This window comes from Argiope bruennichi, chromosome 2 (assembly GCF_947563725.1).
Source record: "Argiope bruennichi chromosome 2, qqArgBrue1.1, whole genome shotgun sequence".
Taxonomy (NCBI): domain Eukaryota; kingdom Metazoa; phylum Arthropoda; class Arachnida; order Araneae; family Araneidae; genus Argiope; species Argiope bruennichi.
In genome coordinates, this window is record NC_079152.1 from 67,698,539 (window position 1) to 67,720,552 (window position 22,014).

General features: G+C 27.0%; 1 protein-coding gene across 1 annotated transcript in view; it reads right to left on the reverse strand.

Annotated features, from left to right (window-relative positions):
• Positions 1-22,014, reverse strand: part of LOC129961970 (agrin-like) — a 309,476-nt gene that overhangs the window by 194,722 nt on the left and 92,740 nt on the right. The window lies entirely within an intron of this gene.

Here is a 22,014-nt window from a genome sequence, read left to right on the forward strand (position 1 = left end):
AACTTTGTAGGACACAGAAGAAAAGGCATGATATGTTCTTGTAGGAAATAAAAAGGATAAATTTGCAGCCATCTATGTCTCATTGGATAAATAAGTAGATATATAACCAAAACATTTAATCCCAGGGCATATGTGACCATCACTGAACAGCTAGTTTTTTTCAGAGGAAATTGTCCATTAAGATGATACATGCCTATAGCACCAGTAAAACACGATTTAACATTTTGCCTTTTCTGCGAAAATGAAAAAAGTTACATATGGAATATTCAGTTATACTTTAGAAGGTCAAGAAACAAGTCACTTGAAAAAGATCTTATGGTAGTTTTTTTTATTTATCTTATGGTCTGAAGGGACATGATATAACATGTGATGATTTCTTTTCCTCACATGCACTTGGACAGATGTTACTGACAAAGAATATAGCCTTTTGATTGGAACAATGAGAAGAAATAAACCTTCCATTTCTCCTGAATTCCTCCACACTTGAATCAAGGAAGTTTATACATCTTTATTTGTGTTCACGAATGCCATACATGTCCAAAACAAATAAATGTGTTATTATTCAAAATATACAATTGAAACTCTGAAAAAAAGTTAACACTTCAAAATTTGAAAAGTGTCACGCAATCTTGATTATAATTATTTTTAAAGTATTATAGACATCTTAGATATAATTATTTCAGAGTATTCTTGTAGAAATAAAGTAAAAGGTGGTCAGTCTGTGCATTTTTGAATATTTTTGATAATTTAGCGATGAATGCATACATGCAATTCCCGACAGCAAATGCTAGCTAGAAACCTAATTGCCGGAGAAGATGGCTAACTTTTATTGATGCTCTTGTTATGCCATTAATATAAAACCATATTTGTAGAAGAGATGTGTCCTACTTCAAGAAGCTGCAGCTGAGTTAGTGAAAACTGCGCAGCTGAAATGCTTTGGAAATTCTAATGCCGAAACACACAGCAGGAAAAGAGGTCGTTTCTATCTCAGTATGTCAGATAATAAATTTAAAAATGTATGCATGAAATGTGATAAATGCATATGTAAGTCGCACTTGAATCACTGTGAATAAAATCATTTCAACATTTGCTTAGTTGGAAAAATTTTACTAAATTATAAATACAGTCAATAGGCAGGTAAATTTGTCCTTATAAGGGCATAAATATAGAAAGGAATGTAAATTTTAACGTATACTAATTATTAATCAATATTGAAGATATCAAATAAACGTAACGAAATTTATCTAATATAACTTTAACTTAGGCATATTTTATGTAAAAAAGAAAAGTGATATTTTTCTATTTATTTTTTTAAACTAAATGTGAATGAATATGCATAAACATGAATGTTGAATACTTCCTTAAAGACAAGAAGAAATTCTTCCATTAATTTTGCTCTAAAATGGAAATGAAAGCATCATTAGTAATTGAAATAAGAAACATTGTATCCACCTGGACCTGAACACAGCACGTAAGTATTCAAAATGAACACAGGAGCAGGGTTAGTGAGGTGTAGAAGTATCTTTGGCATGCAACGCAGCAGGATTTCCCTGGGAATCCAATTATGCGAATACTAATGGTATTTAGAGAAATATTGAAACATTCTTCATGAAGATATGTGAAAATTCCGATAGATATCCAGTGGAGGAAGCAGATTCCGGATTTAAAACCTTAAAATAGATTGTAGCGGTTTGAATATATTGAAATCGGAAGATTATACGGGTTAAGGTAAATGTTTCTTTTTATCCTCATATTCATCAAACCACATTTGGAAAGTCACACTCCATGAATAGAAGCATTATTTCTCTGGAAAATTCCCTCTCCTGAAAGAATCAAATTTTCCATCTTAAGATGGACCCTCTATCAACTAAAACTTTTCTATAGTTCTCAGATATCTATCCTTTCATAGTCCCTATTGGGCCAGCAGAAAACCATTACATGGCCTGAACATACCATGACAGATCCTGTTCTATACCTGACAGCTGGAAGGATTTAATAACGATCATACGCTTGTGCAGATTCTTACAAATGCGTACCCGTTCTGTTGTGCGGAAATGTGTGAACAATGATTCCTCTGATCATATAATCGTTTTCTACTTATCAATCGACAAGGTGTTGTGGTTAAGGCACCACTGAAGACGATATTTGACATTAACAGCTTGACAGCGTCTTGGGTATCTCTGCTATAAATGTTATGCCTATGATGGTTTCTCCTAATCGTAATTATTGGCAATGAGAATCCAGAAGCTTATTGAGCTCAGAGTTCACTTTAGCTTCGTTATTTTCTTTTTAGTTGTTGTAATCCGCTTCAATATTCGTTTGTTTCTTCCAGTTTGCCAAACTTGTCAAGCAGCGCTGTGAATACGCTGTCATGATTTTAGATACCGGACCTCTTGAAAGGCCTAAAAACTGGGATGCTTCTGTCACAGTTGTTTCAATTAGTAATAAAAGTTGACCTCTTTAAAAGTCAGAGAGTCTGACATTTTAATCTTTTGGCAAAAATGCAAGACTATGTAATTTCACTAAAGCTACCTCATACTACCACGATATATAACATTTTTATTTAAAATTCTGGTATCCAGAATTATATTTTAATGCTAACGAAGCGTATTCTGAATCGCCACTCTTATTCACAGAAGTTTTCATTATTTTGATAATTACTAGTGTATATTGTATTTTTTAAGTCCCCGATAGCATAATTTAGAAGCTCAATTTTTCTATAGGCTGAATTTATGTTCAAATAGAAAGAGATAGAATGAAAACGATTCACATAGGTCACAAACTTCAATAAAAGTGGAACATATGCCTGGTAAATGAAGGAAATGAAACAATTAAAGAACGGCACTTCTTAAATACTCATTACAGAAGATGCTCAAAATGAGATCATTTCCTAGAACCAAAGAGTTATGACAAAGAAGCATTCTAAGGCGATAATTCAGGAAAATGCACAGCATTGTCAAAATATTATTTGGGTCAATAATACTAGTGTAAAAAAATCTATATCTCGTCTGACTTTGATGATGATGAAGAAGAAGAAATTGTGCTCAGCAATTGTGTTATGAGCAGAAGTGGCATCATATCCCGAAGAAAGCTAACCGAAGAAAAGAGCGTTAAAGTCATTTTATGTGAAGAAATCTGAGTATCTTTTATAGTATATCGGGATAACATTTCCATCCCCATAAAAAGCAGTATCTCCTACAGAGGAGTTGTACAGTAATCAATAATGGCTGTTAAACTCTACCTTATGTCCCGCCCCCATACTATTGCATCAACTGTCATTCAATTTTGCCCAGAAGCCTAGGAGGGAAGTGATAATTTTTACTTGGTGGTGTATGGAAGGACGATACTAACAGGGTTATTATTCAAACCCCTGCAAGGTAGATATATTCAGGTATGTACATCGAAAATTTACCCAACCATAAATTCAATTTATCGATGTCCAAATAAGTTATAAACAATGATGACATTTTTATATAAAAATCTTTCATACATATAATGTCATATTATTAAAAATGAAATTATTACAACATCTTTAATTATTACTATTTTATGAGCAAACGATTTCTTACTCCTATAATGAAAACAATAAGTAGAATTTCAAATGTTCTCTTAGTTAAAAGGGGCGTCGTCAGTTGAGGCCATAATGTAATGATTTAAACAAATACAAAAGTAATAGGATTATTTCAATTTAAACGCTAATTTGAATGTAATATTTTGAAAAGCATGGGAATGGATGCTTAGTTTTCGAACTGAAGTATTTTTACTATTATATAAAATTAATTAAACAGTTGGATTAATAATCCAGTCTAAAAAATCCTTTTTTTAATTATAACTGAAAAGTCTTGCAATGAAAACATGGAAAAATCTTTATGAAAATATACTTGTTTTATATTCTTTAATTTCATTTAGATTAAGGCTACAAATTTTTATTGTCAATATAAAGAGTAAAGAAATAATTTGAATAAAATTCATGTAAGAATAAAATCCATATAATCAAGCGGAGAACATTCATGACTTGAAAAAAAAAATCACCATACAACAACATTAAACAGACGTTTTTTTAAACTCTTCAGGTATCAAAAAGTTGATTTTCTTGTGATAATTTAAAAAAAAATCATTTGCGATCCTTAGGGAACTATTTTATACGTATTTGTTTTATGTTAATACTGATGTGCTATAATTTAAATATTACTATTTCAAAATATTTAATGATATTATGAAGCAATTATTATAATTTTAGTATCAATACTTTAATTTAAAATAAGGTAAAATAGATAAATACATGTTGTATGTTTTATCATTTCAGATATCATTCGAAATAAGGAAAAATAACGAGGCCATTCGTTTTCATGTTTTTTATAACAATAAAAATAAATACCATAATAATAAGAAAAATTTTCTTCGGCAAGAATGATTTATGCATTAGTTTTACATCTTAATTAAGAAATAACGTTAACAAAATTAATCTAATCAATTTTAAGAAAAATAAATTTAGAATAATTTTTTATCTAATATTTTTTTATTAAAAAATAATACAAAAGAATAATCGAGAAGAAAAAATTAATAGAGAAGAAAAAAAAAAAACGTTGTATATTTCACTGAATTACATTGCTACTAATTGACTGCGTTAAAGAGTTAATTATATTAAGGATTTCATATTTATTATATCTGATTCACTTTATACATTTTATTAATTGGAGTTACCATTACATATTTGTGCCAATCCCCTCCAAATCCAGAAGACGGTTTGTTTACTATTTAGAGAAGAATAAAAGTTATAAATTGCATTGAATTACAGAATTTTTAATTATTTACGTCTTTAATTAACTTAATTACAGAATTTTTAATTATTTACTTAATTTTTAATTATCTTATGCACTTAATTAATTTATTTATTGGAGTTTCCATTACATATTTGTGCCAATCACCTCCACCTCCAGAGGACGGTTTGACTTATATAGCATCAAATTTTAATTAAAAATTGATTCATATACAGTTTTGAAATCTTTATAGTGTATTTTTATCGAGATTCATATAATTTGTACACGTTTGTGTAAAATTTCATAATTCTAGTACATGAAAAATCGTGTGAAAAAGTGATTACAATATTCCATTTTTATAAACAAGAAATCAATCAATATAAATAAAAATGTAAAGTTGTTCACTAAAATCTTTTATTCAGTTAATGAAAAAACATATGTTAGTGATTCTGAACTATAATTTCGTCGGTAGTAGAAAATATTTTCGTTCTTACTTAATACTTGCTTGTTCTTAAGAGTTTCTCTAACTTTCCTCTTAACTTTTTTTCCCGCAGAGGTGTTAAGTTTTGAAGAATGAAATAAAAACAAAAGCATTTCTATATTTATGGAAATAAATTGAAAAGCTTTGTTTAGAAAAAAAATTTTTTTTTCTTTTTCAAACCAACACTTTTTTTAATATTTGTGATAAATGAGCTTTTTAAGATCATATAATCATTTATATCCTTGTTCCATTCTTCTAGAAGTCTTATTTTTGTCTTTTTCTTCTGTGTTTTTAATCATGTACTATATGACCATTATTTTTGAAACATTGGTTTTATTTCAGTACTAACCAATCGATTAAACTTTAAAAATAGTCAAAAACTTATTTTTTTATCTATATTTTTTGATTTAAATTAATCTATTAAATCTATTATATTAGCGTAATATAAATTGCTTTATTAAAAATCTTTTATGTCATACCTGGTTAATTATCCTGTTAATTAATTATTGAATGATGGAAAATATTTTTAAGAAATAAAGATCAAAAGTCAATAATTTAAATATATTTCACTTTGAAATGTAGATCTAACTTATATATTGACACTGTAGAGTCATACAAAACCTTAGAAATAGTGAAAGCCTATTTAAAGACTGAAAAATTATTTGCATAATCTGAATATACGACTAATAAGAAACCCACGCGAAATATATATCTAATGAATCTCTTTCATAACACATCCTTTTATCTCAGAGCCACGTATGCCATAATAACAATCTACTGATTTTCATATATAAAATCTTTCATTAGATCTGAAAAACGGTTTGAAAGGACTTTAGAGGAATTGAACTAAAAATGTCTCGTGTAGATGAGTAAAGTTTGTTTAGTGGCTTCACATCGAAATTTTTTCCTTTCAATGAAAGCATGTAATTAGATATATAGATAAATTAAATTTATCAAAAGGAAAGAAAATGGAAAATGTGTAAATATTAACAATTTTTATTTTTAATAACTATTTATTAACAATAAAAACTTCAACTTGTTTCTGTCTTATTTATGAAATAGTTTTCTTTACTGATATGAAAATTTGAAGATTTAATTGCGAAGAAGTATTCTACGTGTACAGTGTTTTATACACACACATGCAAGCGCGCACATGTGTGTGCGTGTGTGTGTCTTCATATATCCGTGTGAGTGTAAAATAGGCTTTGTATGCTTTAAAACATGCTATAAAATATGAAGTAGTCGTGGAGTTCTTTAATGATTTTTATTCTTCACAATTTCAAAGAAAGAGCTCAATTTTTGTACAGTATCAAATTTCTTTCTTCATAATCATGACGAATGCAAAACTAAAGATCAAGTAAAGCGAAAATAGAAAAGAGAGACGACGAGTAGACATCTTAAGCTTATGTATTTTTAAAGGAAATGTGTCGATGTTTTTTGATTTCGTAGTGCAAATAATAGAATGCGCCATTTAGAAATTAAAATTACAGCAATGCAGGCAGTGATTAGGAAATTAATTATAGAATTTTTAAAATAATTCTGATATTTTTTTTCAAAGTTTGCATGATTTTTATATTTTTGGAAGACTTACATAACTTTGTTATGATATATCGTACTTAATTTTTTTAGATTCTAGAAGACAATTTAATAAACAAAATGTATTTCAAATTTCAGATTGATATAATTAATAATATTTTAATAATTGAATTTGAAAAATGAAATTTAAAAAACGTATTTCGAGAAAATTGGATTTAAATAATTTGTTTTTAATTATTAATCCAGTTAAAAAACAATTTTTTAAGATTAACGATATTTAACAATTTTTTAACTATTTTTTTTTCTAGGTTGGCAAGTCATTCTTCTTTTTTCTTTATACCAAAATATATTTTTTTTAAATTTTAAACAATGGATTTTTTTCTTTGACTTTTTTTCCGAATTGTATGCTTTGCGATCTGCAATACACCTGGTATTAGCAAATTTTGATATTTTTTTATGTTTTTGAACTTTAGAGTTACTATTATCAATTAATATTTGTCACAAGCATCATTTAAATACTTTCGATGCATTTATTGTTACAAATTGCATCAGTATGAAATCATGACACTTGAATGCCGCAAAATTATCTAACTTTGCAGTAATACTATCAAACACAAAAAAGTTCATACTGATAATATTACAAAATACTCTCTAATATATGGTCTATAAAATATATCTAAGAAATCAAATAAGAAAATTAAATAATATTTATATAAATAATATAAAAAAAAATATTTATAGCATTGTTTACCGTTCGATTTCCAGCAATTAAATTTCATTAAAATGTATTCAATTCCATTTTTAATCATCGTAAATATGTATAAATAAAAAATACGTGTAGAAACATGTAAATAATACATGTAAAAACGAGTATAAACTTGTATAATAGATAAAAGGCTTCCAAACAAAACAATTAAAAAGTCATCTTTTTCTATCAAAAATAGGTGTTGAATATAAGCGGATACTTTTATGAACTGTTAAAAAGATGAGTTCCATTTATCTTTTGTCAAAATGCTTTATCTAAGAAATATTTTTATTAATGATCAATGATAATGTACGAGTGTTGTTATTTATATAATTAACAAATTTGTTTGTTCCCTAATATAGTTTCAGTTTAAAATTTCATTAAAGAATTTTATACATTTAGAAATAAGCATTAAAAAGCACTATTCACTTTCTAAGAAGCCTAATTCTTATAAACCCTTTTCCCTTTCAAATATTTTTTTACCACAACATCGGAAATTTAACTTTGAACTGAAGAGAGAAAGTTTTAAAAGTTTGATCACGGTTAAAATCATAGAATTCTGAAAGATTCTACAGATTTTATCTTTCTCTCTTTAAATAGTCACTGTGGTACATTTGTTTGTTTCATGGTTGCGGAATTCCACGGAGAATTAAGTGGTCCGTTACTCTCAGTGTCATGGTTCATTACCCCACCTTTTAACGCACGCACACGCAGGGCCCTGGGGGCGCCCTTGCTTTGCTCCGGAACAGTAATTGTTCTCGCTGTAGCTGTCTCCCTAGGGAAGCCCGAAAAGCTCTGCGGGACAAGAATTAGACGTGACTGAAGCTTATTGGCGAGGAGCGTTTTGGTTTTATTCTGAATAGGGGGAAAAAATCTTTTTTTTTATTTCTTACAATAAATCTAGTAGCTTATTATTTTTTTTTATATTTATAATAGAATTTCATTTAAATTGTGTTCCGGACTTATATAAGTTAAGTTTATTTTAAGGAAAAAAATAATATTTGATTACGTTTTTATTAAAAGGCGATTTTTTAAGAAAAAAATCTGGATATACATCAAGAAGAAAATTATTAATCGAAAACTGAAATTATTGATAGGAAAACCTTTTAAAGTATCCCCTGTCATTATTAGTAAATCGTGCTGGCGCTTTTAAACTTTTTAATATTTAAATTTAATAATTTAAATTAAATTTTTGCGAAAAATAGGTTTATAACAAACTAGAAAGATTCAGAAGAATATTAAAATAAAATAAAGAAATTGGCATTGTTTAAATTATAATAAACTGTCTTTCGCGTTGTTTTGATTTTTAGTAAGATATACCTATTCGGAAGTTGATTTTTCAGAATGCATAATTCATATTAACCTGTTAACTGGATATGGATATTCCAATGCAAAATGAATTGAATATGAGTTAATTATCCGGTTAATTATCGAAAAAAAACGAAATAAAATAATGGAAGTCCAACATATTTGCTCGTTTAAAGAATGAAGTTTTGGAATTTTGCATTTCCGAAATTTTCATATCGCAACATTTTTTGAGAGAAATGATAACAAGAGACAATACTTGCATAGAAATTATCTCTTACGCACTAATCCAATTGGCAATATACCTTGAAGGTCAATTTCAAGTTGGATATGCAATGTAATTGATTTGTTTTGTTGCACCAGACTTCATCTGTCTGATTTTTTTCTGAAATCGCATAATTTATTCATTTCGCAACATTTCAAATTGAATTTTCAAGACGTTTCATATTAATATGGAAGTATTAATATAATAATAATATAATATGTATATATAATATATTGATAATAAGTTCCGGCCTTTTTATCTCCAATCCTCCTGACACCCTGATCTTCGAGGAACTCTGGGAATATGTTTGGAATGAAAAATTTTCATGCATTGTAAGCTAATACCTGATATAAGGAGCTAATGGATTTTACAGAAATTTTACGCTCTTCTAGTTGCACTACGATGATTCTGAAATTATTGAATTTCATTATTTTATTGAAAACAAAAATTCATTTTGGAACCACAATATATATAACACCGAATATTCTTAAATAGAAGAAATATTGGGGGAAATATTACATGTGCAGTGAAGAAATACTGTATGTAAATGTGGATGTCCTAAATGAAAATTTTAAGAATATTTTTGGAATGACAGACATACTTGAAAATTTAATAATATTCCTATAAGTTGTTTTGAAACTATACAAAATGCTTAAGGTTCTATTTCTGTCGTTTCCAAACAGATATGATGCAGAAATCCATTCATATAATTCTCATATTGTAATTGGGAAATGTTAATATGCTTTAATAGTCAGACTTTCTCTCTCATGGTTTTGGTGACTGAATGCATTGATCAATCATTTCTGCTAATACATCTGATTAAATATAAGATATATTTGTTAAACGTAAGCCCAAAGTGACTAATAAATTTTTGTTAAACATAAAATTAAAAACTTGCATAAACAAGTTGGAATTTCGTCTCCAAATTTCCAATTAACTTTAATTTTACCAGAATTCATGCTTTCGTTTTGAGTTTAATCAATAAATTTTAATAAAAGATTATTTATAATATTTCAAACTTCTAAAATTTAATTCTTAATATACAAATTATGCAGGTAGTTTTGAAACCTAGTTTTGTGAATGAATCAAAAAGGAATTTCAATCTTTTTCAATTTTTAGTAGCTGCTTTGTTATTTATTATTATTCCTATTGTGAAACTTTGAAATTCATTTTTCAGAAAGTAACAATATTTTATGTGGAATCAAGTTTTAATTTGATTAAGTACTTACTGATAATTAAGTTCTGAAAATTAAAAATATATTAATTGGGCATCCAAAATATAAAACTGCAAAATTCCAAACAAAAACTGCAAAATTCCAACTAAATAGCCAAAGACATTTTTGTTGTGAAAATTCTACATAACACTCGTGATAAATCAACGCTGATAATTAAAAAAAATATTTTGTTTATTGATCACTTTTTCCCACACTCTTTGTCGCTTTCGTGTATATGTTTCCTAACTACTAATGTCCCTTTTTAAAGCATCAAGAGCTAAGAAATATTGGAGACAAAAAAATAAATAGACAAGATGAGCATGAGGAAAAAAACTAATTTTTCGTTCATTTGACCTTTTTCTTGAAAATGAGAGAAAATTGGTTTTGAGAATAATTTCATTAGCTTAAAATTCTCAATAAAAGTTCTGCAAAGTACATAGCTGTAATTTTTATACGAAATTTACAAATAAACACTCTTTATTTTGTGACAAAAATGTTTACAATTTCTCAGAAATGTGATACTTTTCAATATATTAAAATTCATTTAGTTAGAACTTTGTATGGATCGCATGTTTTTTTTTTTAAATTCCCATCGAAATTTGTTTACTTTTACTTGTACCTCACCACAAACAAAATTAGCATTTTGTCATTTGCGTATTCGCTATGAAGCATGATAAGCTGTATCAATTTATCGTGCGAAAATAAGGAGATGCATTTATCGTTGGAGTGTATTTGTAAGCTAATTTGTCTTAAGAGGATTTTCTCCATACCAGGAACCACTAATCGATGGGTTTCCTAGAAGTACTGGAGTAATGACAAATGAAGATTATCAGATTATTTAGAAATATTAATAAAATAATCGACTGAATTTGAATGGATAAAATTTTAAGAATATAATTCTTCAAAATCGTTAGAAAATAATGAATAATAATTAGATTATTCAGATGTAACATTAAAACTCTTTTATTTCTATATTTATGATGAATTATATTTTGATATGAATTGCGAATTTGGAAGTAAATTAAAAGATAATTTCTTCATATCAACCAGTTCCTTAACAATTTATTTCAAAAATTAGAAATAAATATATCCTTTTCCTTTCAAAGAATTCATTTTATTATTCTTTGAAATTATTATTTTATTTTATTATTTTATGAAATTATTATTCATTTTATTTAATAATTTGCCAACTGTATATTGAAATCTAAATTCGGATTTTGATGCACATTATTTGTTTTCAGTCATTATCTCTACTGACATATTTTCACTATGCTTTTTTGGCATTTATACTTATTAAATTGAATTCATGCTTATTGTTTTTTTTTTTGCATCATGATTTTGGACGACTGAAATTACAAATTAAAAGAATGATCAAGTTCATCTTTTTTTCCATTAACATTCATGTCACATTTGTTAACTCCTCGGTATTTGATTTTAGCTCAATTTTTATTATAATTTGATTAAATTAAACAAACATTTGTATTTTAATCTAAAGAAAGCATTTTTTATTTAAAAATTGGCAGTGTCCTTCCATATAACTGCTGTAGTGCCAATGAAAGTCACAGAAAGAAAATCACAAAATGCATTAGTACAATATTATGAAATAGTCTTTTCGTTTTAAATTTTATAACATATCACTATCACGATAATAAGGTTAGATTTTATTTTTATGGTATGCAGAATTATATAGGGGCAAATCTTGTCCTGTATACATGTCTATTTTCATGAAACTAATAGTAAATGTTTTTTCCCTTAATTTCTTTATATAATTACTGAATGGTATGCATGATACTTCATGATGAGTATAAAATATATCCCAAAGACAATATTAGTGTATAATGGTATATAGTATGTTATAATGGTATATAGTATGTTTTATAGATGTAACATATAACATACTTTGAAAAGTTTGTGCAGCATTTTGAGAAAAAAAATCTGACTAAATGAGAAATAATTGCACAAAAACACTAAATAGAAAATAATAAAAACAATTTAGATTGTCAACTTACTCAGATCTTGTCCTGATTAGAATTGTTCAAACACTTTCCTTTTTTGAGTAAGATGAACAAGAATAAGAAATAAATATAATTATGAAAAATGCATTGTCTAAGGTAGTCATGAATAATAAAAGCAGGAACCAAACGTATTCCTGTCTCAACAAGTCCTTAAAAATTAAAGCACATTCAGCAAAATACCCGAACACCACTGAATAGTCAACTGAATGCCGTCAAATTTCAAGTAATATGAACATAAAAAAATCATTCTTCACTTTCAAGTTTCTTCTACAAATATATACATATATATAATTCACAATTTAAGAATGGAATATTGGAAAGGATTATTTCCATTTATTAGAATGGAATGGAATAATGGAAAGGATTATTTTGAATTTATTAGAGTTTGAATAAAATTTTGGAAAAAGATGAAACTTTATTATTATATTTTTTACTAATGGAAATATTTTTAATTTTTTTAAAAAAAATTATAACTTTGATTATATCTCCAAATTTTTTCCTTGATTGTTCATAGCGTTTTTTATTTTCTACAAAACTGAAACTAAATGAAACAATCATAACTAATGATTGTTCTATTTATTATAGTAATTATTATAGTTTCATTTTATACAACAATGAATATTTATTATTGTTCCAATAAATGTTAAAATCTTTCATCTTTCCAAAAGTTTTCACTTAACTCAAAAGTAAAATTGAAACATTAATAACAGAAGAGTTAACTCTAACTTGGAGAATAAATTCCATCTGTACCAAGCCCTTTTCTCACAATTTAGCATCATAAAACGAGATTAAAAAGTTATAAATATCACTTAAAATGAAGGTATATATAAAAATATTTTATCTGGAAGTATTGCATTGCTTATAATTAAAGCAAAATTTTGTTTCTTATCGAAGTTAGAAAACTTGTTATATCGTACTCTCAATATTATCAAAATAACTCAACATTATCTACTCTGCATGTTTTTTAATTCTCGGAAAATAGAAATATAATCAGCAGCAATGAAATTATAAAAAAAAAAAGTCAGAGGAATATCTCGCAGTTTTGAAAAATCCAATTACTCCTTTCGTAATTGAAATCGAGATGAGCTCCATAATGCTCAATGGCGGCTTTAAATTTCGAATTCTGCATTCAGTCAGGTATTAAGTAAAAAAATGGCATATACGAAAGCCGATCTTAGAAATTGATCAAAGCAGAATGTAACTGGAAGTAACTTTATTTCTATATCTTTTTTGTAGCAATGCTCCACTTTATTATATTATTAATGATTTTCTGAAATATAACTTCCTTTTGCTTTGGGACGCGTATGAATTTTGAGAGGCTTGAAGTTCTGGATTTTCTTTTGTACTAATGTATATAACTTTCAGTGCAAAATTTGATTATGCATTTAGGAAAATGAATATTTTAGAGTGGATTTTATTTATTGCTATTGTTCCTTGAATACTAAGACAGATTCAGTTTATCGTACTTTAAAATCCTTGGCATTAACAAAAAATATTGCATTGATTCATTACTACCAATTTTTGGAAACTAGTTGGACTAATTGACTAATAATTTCAATTAAGATGTATGTACACACTTGAAACTTCAAAAATCGTTCAAAATATCGAATATATTTTTTTTTATTGCTTAATAATGTTCTCTGATCCTTTAGCGTTCAAACGATACCAAGATGTTATCAATATTCGAAATATTTCTCGAGTTATAATTATTTTTCTTGAGGTGCTTTCATTAAAAACTCTAGTTACGGTTTTTTTAAAACTCATTTTATGAAGAATGATATTTTTCTATTATGATGCTTCATTCAAACAATCATAACTCAACAAGAAATGAACCAAATACAGTTATTTATATATCAAAATAATCTGCATGAAATAGCGGATGTTTTGTGCCTCAATCAAAATTATATTTATAGAAATAAATTTTTAATAGCTATTTAAAAGTTAAGATTACAGAAAAAAATCTCACTTTTTCTATTCATTGTTAATGAAAAATTAAAGTTAATTGTTAAAAAAAACTATATATTTTTATAACTTGATAGATGCAGACAACATGAAGACTCATATTAGGCATAATTTCCAACTAGAATTGTGTGTCTGTACAAATTAGAATTTAAGATATCATGTTTCAAAAAAATATGCTAATTAGCTCATTAAATATTATTTAATTAATTAATAATTAGTGTAATATTGTTTTTTCTCACTGAAATGAGTTTAAACATATATTAATTACCTACTGTAAAAAACTGCATTTTTAAAGTTAAAATTAAAAAAAAAAAATCTTCAAGTGTGTACGTACACTTTAAATATTTTGTATACAATTGCCTTAATGGCGTCCTCAGCGAAATATTTACAAACTTCAAATTTTGATGTTCATATAACGAGTACTACTTCTGAAAACTTAAAACATTATGTTCGTTGCTTCATTAATTTTCATAATTTTCTGTTCATATCAATATTTATCCAATTATATAGTAGGAGAAACCATTAATTAAAATGGATGTTCGTTAAAAATATTCATATTTGCTTGATTCTCACGTTACACTTAATCGTAAATGCTACAAAATTACAAATTTTTTATTAAAGGTAAGCTTATATTGAAGCTCAACATGGACAAATAAGCCGAATCTTCGTAGCTTGAACATCAACGATAGGAAAAAAAAAAAGAAATACTAATAGCGACAATGAAAATGTTTCAGTTCAATTTGGTAAAGTATGCTTAAAATATTTTTTAAAAAAAATATTGATTTAAAATGAGAACTATGGACGGCAAATAGTTATCAATGAAAAGATAAAGATTTAAACTTTAAGACGATATAAAAATCATTTTTGTGCTGAAATAATTTCTAAAATGGTGAAAAAGGAGAAAATTTACTCAACTTTTTGTTAATTAAAGTATTAAAATAAAAATCCCTTGAGGTGCATATTTTTATTTTTAAATCATATTTGTATCAAAATTAATTCTAACGACATATTCTGCAGAGCGGAAACATATGTACACAGACAAACACATACACACGCTCGCGCGCTCTTACTTTTTTATAAGTAGTAATTATAGAAACAGAAATTCAGAATTTATAATATCGAAAGTGAATCGGAAACAAATCTGCTTTTTTACACTAAAAATCGGAATTCCAAAAAAATTCACAAAAATGTCGTAATGCACTTTACTTAAATCATAAAATTCGATAGATATGAATTTTCTTTAACTTTTGTTCTTAATATCTATTTATGAAATTAAGTTAATAACAAATTTTACTGTACAATATTTGAAAAAATAATTCTATTTGATCAAAAATAAAAATAATACTGAATACTTACGAATTATTCAATAAAAATAATATAATAAAATTTTTGTAGGATTAGTAATATATGTATTATTTTTTAATAAAAGATTTTGAAATAAAAAAAAATAGAATGATGAAATTAAGGGTAATGAAATTAACACTAAACCGAATTCTCTAAAAAATATCCAATGATTCCATACAAGGGATTTCAAAGAATTGATATTGACACATTTAAATTGTAACCTAATATTTTTAAGTTCTATTATATCCATATTAGCAATCAACAGAATATTCTAGTTTATCTCTACAGATACTTATGAATTTTTCTATAAAGGTAAATAGACGAAGAACGTTAAAATATATTTGGAAGGAAAACTTACCGTGAATTCAAACAAATACCAGACATATTGTTCCTTAACTTTTTGGAAAGAAGTTTTTACTTTTTAAGTAAAAAGTTGTTATTTCTTATGGCACTTGCCATGGACAAGCCCGCAGTTCGAAGACCGCCGATTTAAGCCTGAGGGGAGCGCCTCTTGTTTCTATAGTAGCGCCATCTAGGGCCAAGAGAACGACTTAGCTACACACACGTCACAACCCTTTTTACGCGGCGGACTTCATTCACAGATCGTAATTTAGACCTGAATCAGAGAACGATCACCGCTGATCCAGTACCCCGAGTGATATTACTCTCGACATGGAGGACTTTGTGACCACGACAGATTTAACGCGCGTCAGCCAACAAGCACGCGGGGAATATTCGGTCGGCGGGGTTCGACCTAATATTCCCCGCGGAACCTAAGAGACGGGAATCCGACGCTCTACCAACCAGGCTAACCGGGCCTCAAATAAAAACTAGACAATGGTAGTGAATAGTAATTTATTGGAGATATCAATGTATTGTGAAAAGAAGGAAGTCAAATTAATTTTTCCTTTCACATCCTCATTATATGGATGGCCAGAAATTTCAATTGGAAATTTACTTCATATAGGAAATTATTCTGATATGTTATTTATAATTTTGTTTATATTTATGTCATTCTTAAATCATTGTACTGATTCAGTGCTCATTTTTCCTCAATTTTCAACCACAATTTAGAAACTTTCTGAATAAAAATCGCCGTGATTTTACTGTCAAAAATAATTTACTCATAAATAAACAAAATGTCTTGATTTTTGTTTATTTTTACAACTTTAGCGGCAGATAGTTAAAGATGCAAACCTTGGTGAATTGGCAACTCGTGATGTATATAATGATGTTAAAGATGGTGGTTGTCAAATAAACCCGATTTTCATAAAAATAATCAAATTAAAAATTTTTATGAGTGGTTAAGAAAGACCACTTTTAATATTTTTTATGTAGTTTTTAATTAAAAAAAATATATATTGCAAATTGTATCCTGATGTAATTCATGCCGAGAAAAATTGTATATATATGTTTCTTATTTCAGTTATTTTTTAAAATTTATGATTTCTAAGTAATGTAATAGATTCATATGATGTAGAAATTGAATTTATGCAGTTTTCTGATTTCTATGAAAAAATATTGATGGCGAAATGGTGTTCTGCTTTTGAACTGCATCTTCATTGATATCAAAAATGAAATACGGAATGGTATTCCGTATTTCATTCCTTGTTTTAAACTAAATAAATATTTTATATACTAAATAATTTAAATGAAGAAATAAATAAATAGACTTCTTAATCATTTGTCTTATTTTATTATCATCAAATCTATTAAAAACCAGTTTCTTTATTTACAATTATAACTTGCACAAATTTGTTAGAGAATGCCACTTGTACTTTAGATTTGATTCATTTATGATTGTTTTTATTTTTAATATTTTAAAAGAAAAACACTCTTTCGTAGAAAGGTAACTACATTAAGGAAATGCTCTTATTTTTATAATGATATTAAATTTCTAGATATCAATAATTTTAGAACCTGTGTTGTTTTCTATATATCATAAAGACTTGTTCATTAAAAAGCAATTACGGTTATGAGTAGAAATGCATCTGTATCTAAAAACGAAATTTCTTAGAATTCCATAAACATAAAATTGGCTTTTAAAATTTTTTACATAGATCTTAAGTGAATAGCAATTCAGTTTTTATCCTTGTAACCTCTGATGCTCTCCTTGATTTCAGAAAAGCTCATATTTTCTTTTTCAGTTCAGTAATATTTACATAGATCTTAAGGGAATAGCAATCCTGTTTGTTATTCTTATAACCTCTGATGTTCTCCGTGATTTCAGAAAAGCCCATATTTTCTTTTTCAGACACAATCTGCAGAACATGTCAGATAAAAGGAACACATGAAGGGAATTTCACTGTCAGTAGCTCATAAAAAGAGATTCATTTTGTTCTTCTGAATTTAAAATCGTAGCTATATTTTAATTTCGTATATAATGAGAATAAACATATTTTTGAAACTTCCTTTTATAAAAATGTAGGGGATGATACATTATTTTTACAGTTATTTACAGTTATGAATTGCTAAAAAGATATTTAGATAAAAATGTTTATTCCAACACTACACCTACAAAAATCGCATTTCTATTTTTTTTCACTTAATAGTAGTGTATTAATATATATACCACTTGCAACTCATGACAGTACTGCAGCCAGAAAGCTTAGAAATTAAAATACTTATATTTTTAATATATGATCACTTAGGATTTGATGCGATTCTAAGCGATCTACATTAGAAATGTGGAATTTATTGTAAAGCTTTGAACTAAAACTTACTGAGTACAAGATAAATTTCTGGACAAACAAGGTGTAGTTAAATTTAATTTAGTTGTTTCATATCTTTTAAGGCAAGGATTTACGCAGCATACTACTATATATAAAGTGAATTTCAGTTATTTTATTGCTATGCGTTATGATTAAAATAAGAACATCGTTGTTATTTTTCAGACCAAATATGAATAACTCATTAATACAACTTTATTTCATACTTGACATAGAGGCTGAATCAAAAGTATCCTTATATAAGCTTTATAATTTAGGTATGGCATCAAAGATGATTTATTTTTCCATAAGGACCTAGAGCCGCAAATACAACATATAAATATAGGAGATTTGCAATTTAAATAAAACAAAAGATCGTACTACAAGTTAAAATTTTGGTCTGAGAACACTTCAAGCAGAAAGTTACGTTTTCAAGAGAATGTAGGACAAATATTTGTTATTAAAGCGTATAAAGACCTGTAAATCTAGGAAGTAATAAAGTAACACGGTTTATAATATCTTCTATACTGAACATCTGGAATGGTATTTTGAGAGTTTGTTCGATTCAGACCTATAGTCAGGGCTAAAACAGCGGATGAAAAAATTTATCTGACATTTTTGAATGAAGTATTACCAGACTTATGCCCCTACTTTTTTCAAACGTTTTCTGTTAAATAAATGTTTTTTTTTTCACTTATTGCACCTTCACAACAACTTCTGTAGCGGCTATACTTTATGTTCATGGCCTCATGCTCCTAATTAAAATGGCCCATATATACATATTTGATATATTTGAATTATACGGACTGTAGTTCGTTTCGTATATTAAATATTGTATATTGCAATGGGTGAATTGAAACAAATATCTCCTATATTATTCTTTAAAAATCAAAACAATTTTTAACCCATCGTAATGGATACAATTTTAAAATGATGCAAATTTCTTTTTCACGTTATATTTCATATTCTCATATTTATAATCTTTATTTAGTGATAAAATTTATATTTGAACAATATTTTTTATCTCTCTCAGATCAGTAATTTTCCATTACAATCCTGCTCTAACTCCCGAATTTATCAGAAATTAAATGTTCCGAAATTGCCAGTCCTTTTCAAAGCACAATGAGACGTTGAAGTCCCCTTTTTATTCTTGGTAACAGTCTCTCTTTTATCTGCAACAAAAGATCGGTCACGCAGTGCTGACGTCTTGAACCAATATTCACTCTTGCGTAGTGTAATCGGAAATTCTCCTTCAGCTTAACTTTGTGTAAAGGAGACGAATCCACGATCCGAATATGTTCTTAACTTCTCGCAGCTATCACTTGCAGTCAGCAGGTTGTCTTGTCAATGTTTTTCAACAGCATATTCTTCATAATTTAGTTTTAGAGTCAACTTAGAATGAAAAATATATGCTTGTCTTTTCTATATTAAAAGCAAATAAATAATGGTGCGAATTTTATGGATGTTAAATGGACTTTTTAAAGTAAAAATGTGTGCTCTTGAGCAAAAATGAGTGATATGAGTGCTTAATGAGTGCTTTTAAGCAAAAATGAGTGATACGAGTGCTTAATGAGTGCTTTTAAAAAATGAATGATATGAAATGTGTGATATGATTTTAAGTAAAAAAGAGTCCTTTTAAATACAGAAAGTAATTTTGTAGACTGATTCAATTTCAAAATTGTGGAAATTAATTTATTTTAAAATTCCTTTCTAAATTAATTAATTTTGATATATTTTTCTACATCGGCAGAACTACAGAATCTCGAAAAAGGATGGCATCCTGAAAGTTTCTTTTTATTTAACTCAATTTCTGAAAGGAATAAAAATGTGTATTTCTTACACTTTTAATTTTAAATTTATTTTAGTAATATTGTTTTAATCGTGTTTTTGAGTGAAACAATGTCGTTTTTTTTTTCTTTCCACTACTCTAAAACTCATTTAATGTATTCTTTTTCAAAATAATTTGTAAGAAAGAGTGACATAGACAGAGTTACCTTGCATTTTAGGTAATAAATAAAAGTTACCAATACTTCAATATGGTAAATGGATAAGTGGTTTGATGGCAGATTTTAAAGATTAAGTATCACTGTTAACTGAAGATGCAATGCAATTTAATATTAAAGTGCCTTGCACTGTTTGCATGAAAACACTGATTAGGTTTTAAAAGTTCTAATGCTCCGAAGATTCTCTGAGTAATAATTTAAAAAAAATTGTCATAAAAATATTTAAGTATGATTTGTAAATGGCAAACATAGGATCGATAATACATTTTATGAAGTAAGTATCTCAGATATACTTTGTTTTAAGTTCTACCAAAGACAAATTTTTAGATGCAAAAAAATTTTAACAAAAGAAGATTGCATTTAAATGGCTATTTACGTATAGTCTGTATGTCTATTCATATACGTTTGAAAGTTTCTGAAATTTTCTCTCAGGAATGAAACCTTACTTTTGGTCCAACCAAGATAAAAATTCACATAATAAAGACAACAAGCTCAAAAATATATTTCATCTATGTAATTTCTTAGTAAATACTTGTCTCAAAATATAAAAATATCTTTTTATTTGTACCGTATTTTAAATTTTTTAGATTTCAAACATTATTTTCTTTTAAAATTATCTTTTATCGTTAATATTATTTTAATTTGTTTTATTATAGTGCTTGCTTATACAGCATAATATTTTGATTGTTGCTTTAATAAAACAAAGCTGGATAAAGAGCTAAAAACTGAAATGCATACAAGGACCACTCATAACGAATAATCTAAAAGTTGTCATGTTTTTCTGAAAGATCATTCATTTCCGCAGTGTGTAATATAGGATAAATAATTCGACTTCTGAAAATTCTTGGCTCAATTTCAACCGTGGTTCTGTTATTTACTCTGTTTTAGTGGAACTGTTTCCTTTACATGAATATTATTTTTGATTTCTATGGATATTATTGGTGATATAATTGGTATTATGATAATGACTTTTATATGCGTATTTTTTCATGTTTATTTGTTTAGACATCGTAATACTTTGACTGTTGCTTTAAATATCCAAAGCTTGATAAAGGGCTAGAAACTGAAATGCATACAAGGATCACTCATAAAGAATAATCTAGATATTTTTGTGTTTATTTGAACATCAGAATTATTTCTGATTTCTATGGATATTATTGGTGTTATAGTAATTTTTTTATATGGGTATTATTCCATTTATACTATTATTTTATATTAAAAATGGATATTTGCTATATCAAGGTTCCATTCTTCATCTAAACCAACTCTTAAATTTTCAATTTTTTAAAAATTTGTCTTGCAGGTTTATACATTTTTTTCCACTACAAACTGGTGATGAGACGTTAATTAAAATATTTTTATGTATCTAAGAATTTTCTAAAACACAATAAATGCTATGAAATTTACACACCTAATTGCGGAAATAACAATACAGTCAACCAAACAAGTGCATTATTTATTATATAAAGAAATTAAGAATTAAAAATTATTTTATATAGAAATTAAGTATTTAAAAATAATTATATATAAAAATTAGGAATTTAAAAATTATTATATATGGAAATTAAGAATACAAGAATTTAAGTAATAATTTTAAGGCGCAACGAAAGGCAAAGTTAGGAGTCCTTCTGAAGTAAACTACATGGAAACTATAAAGTATGGGAAAATCTTTAGAA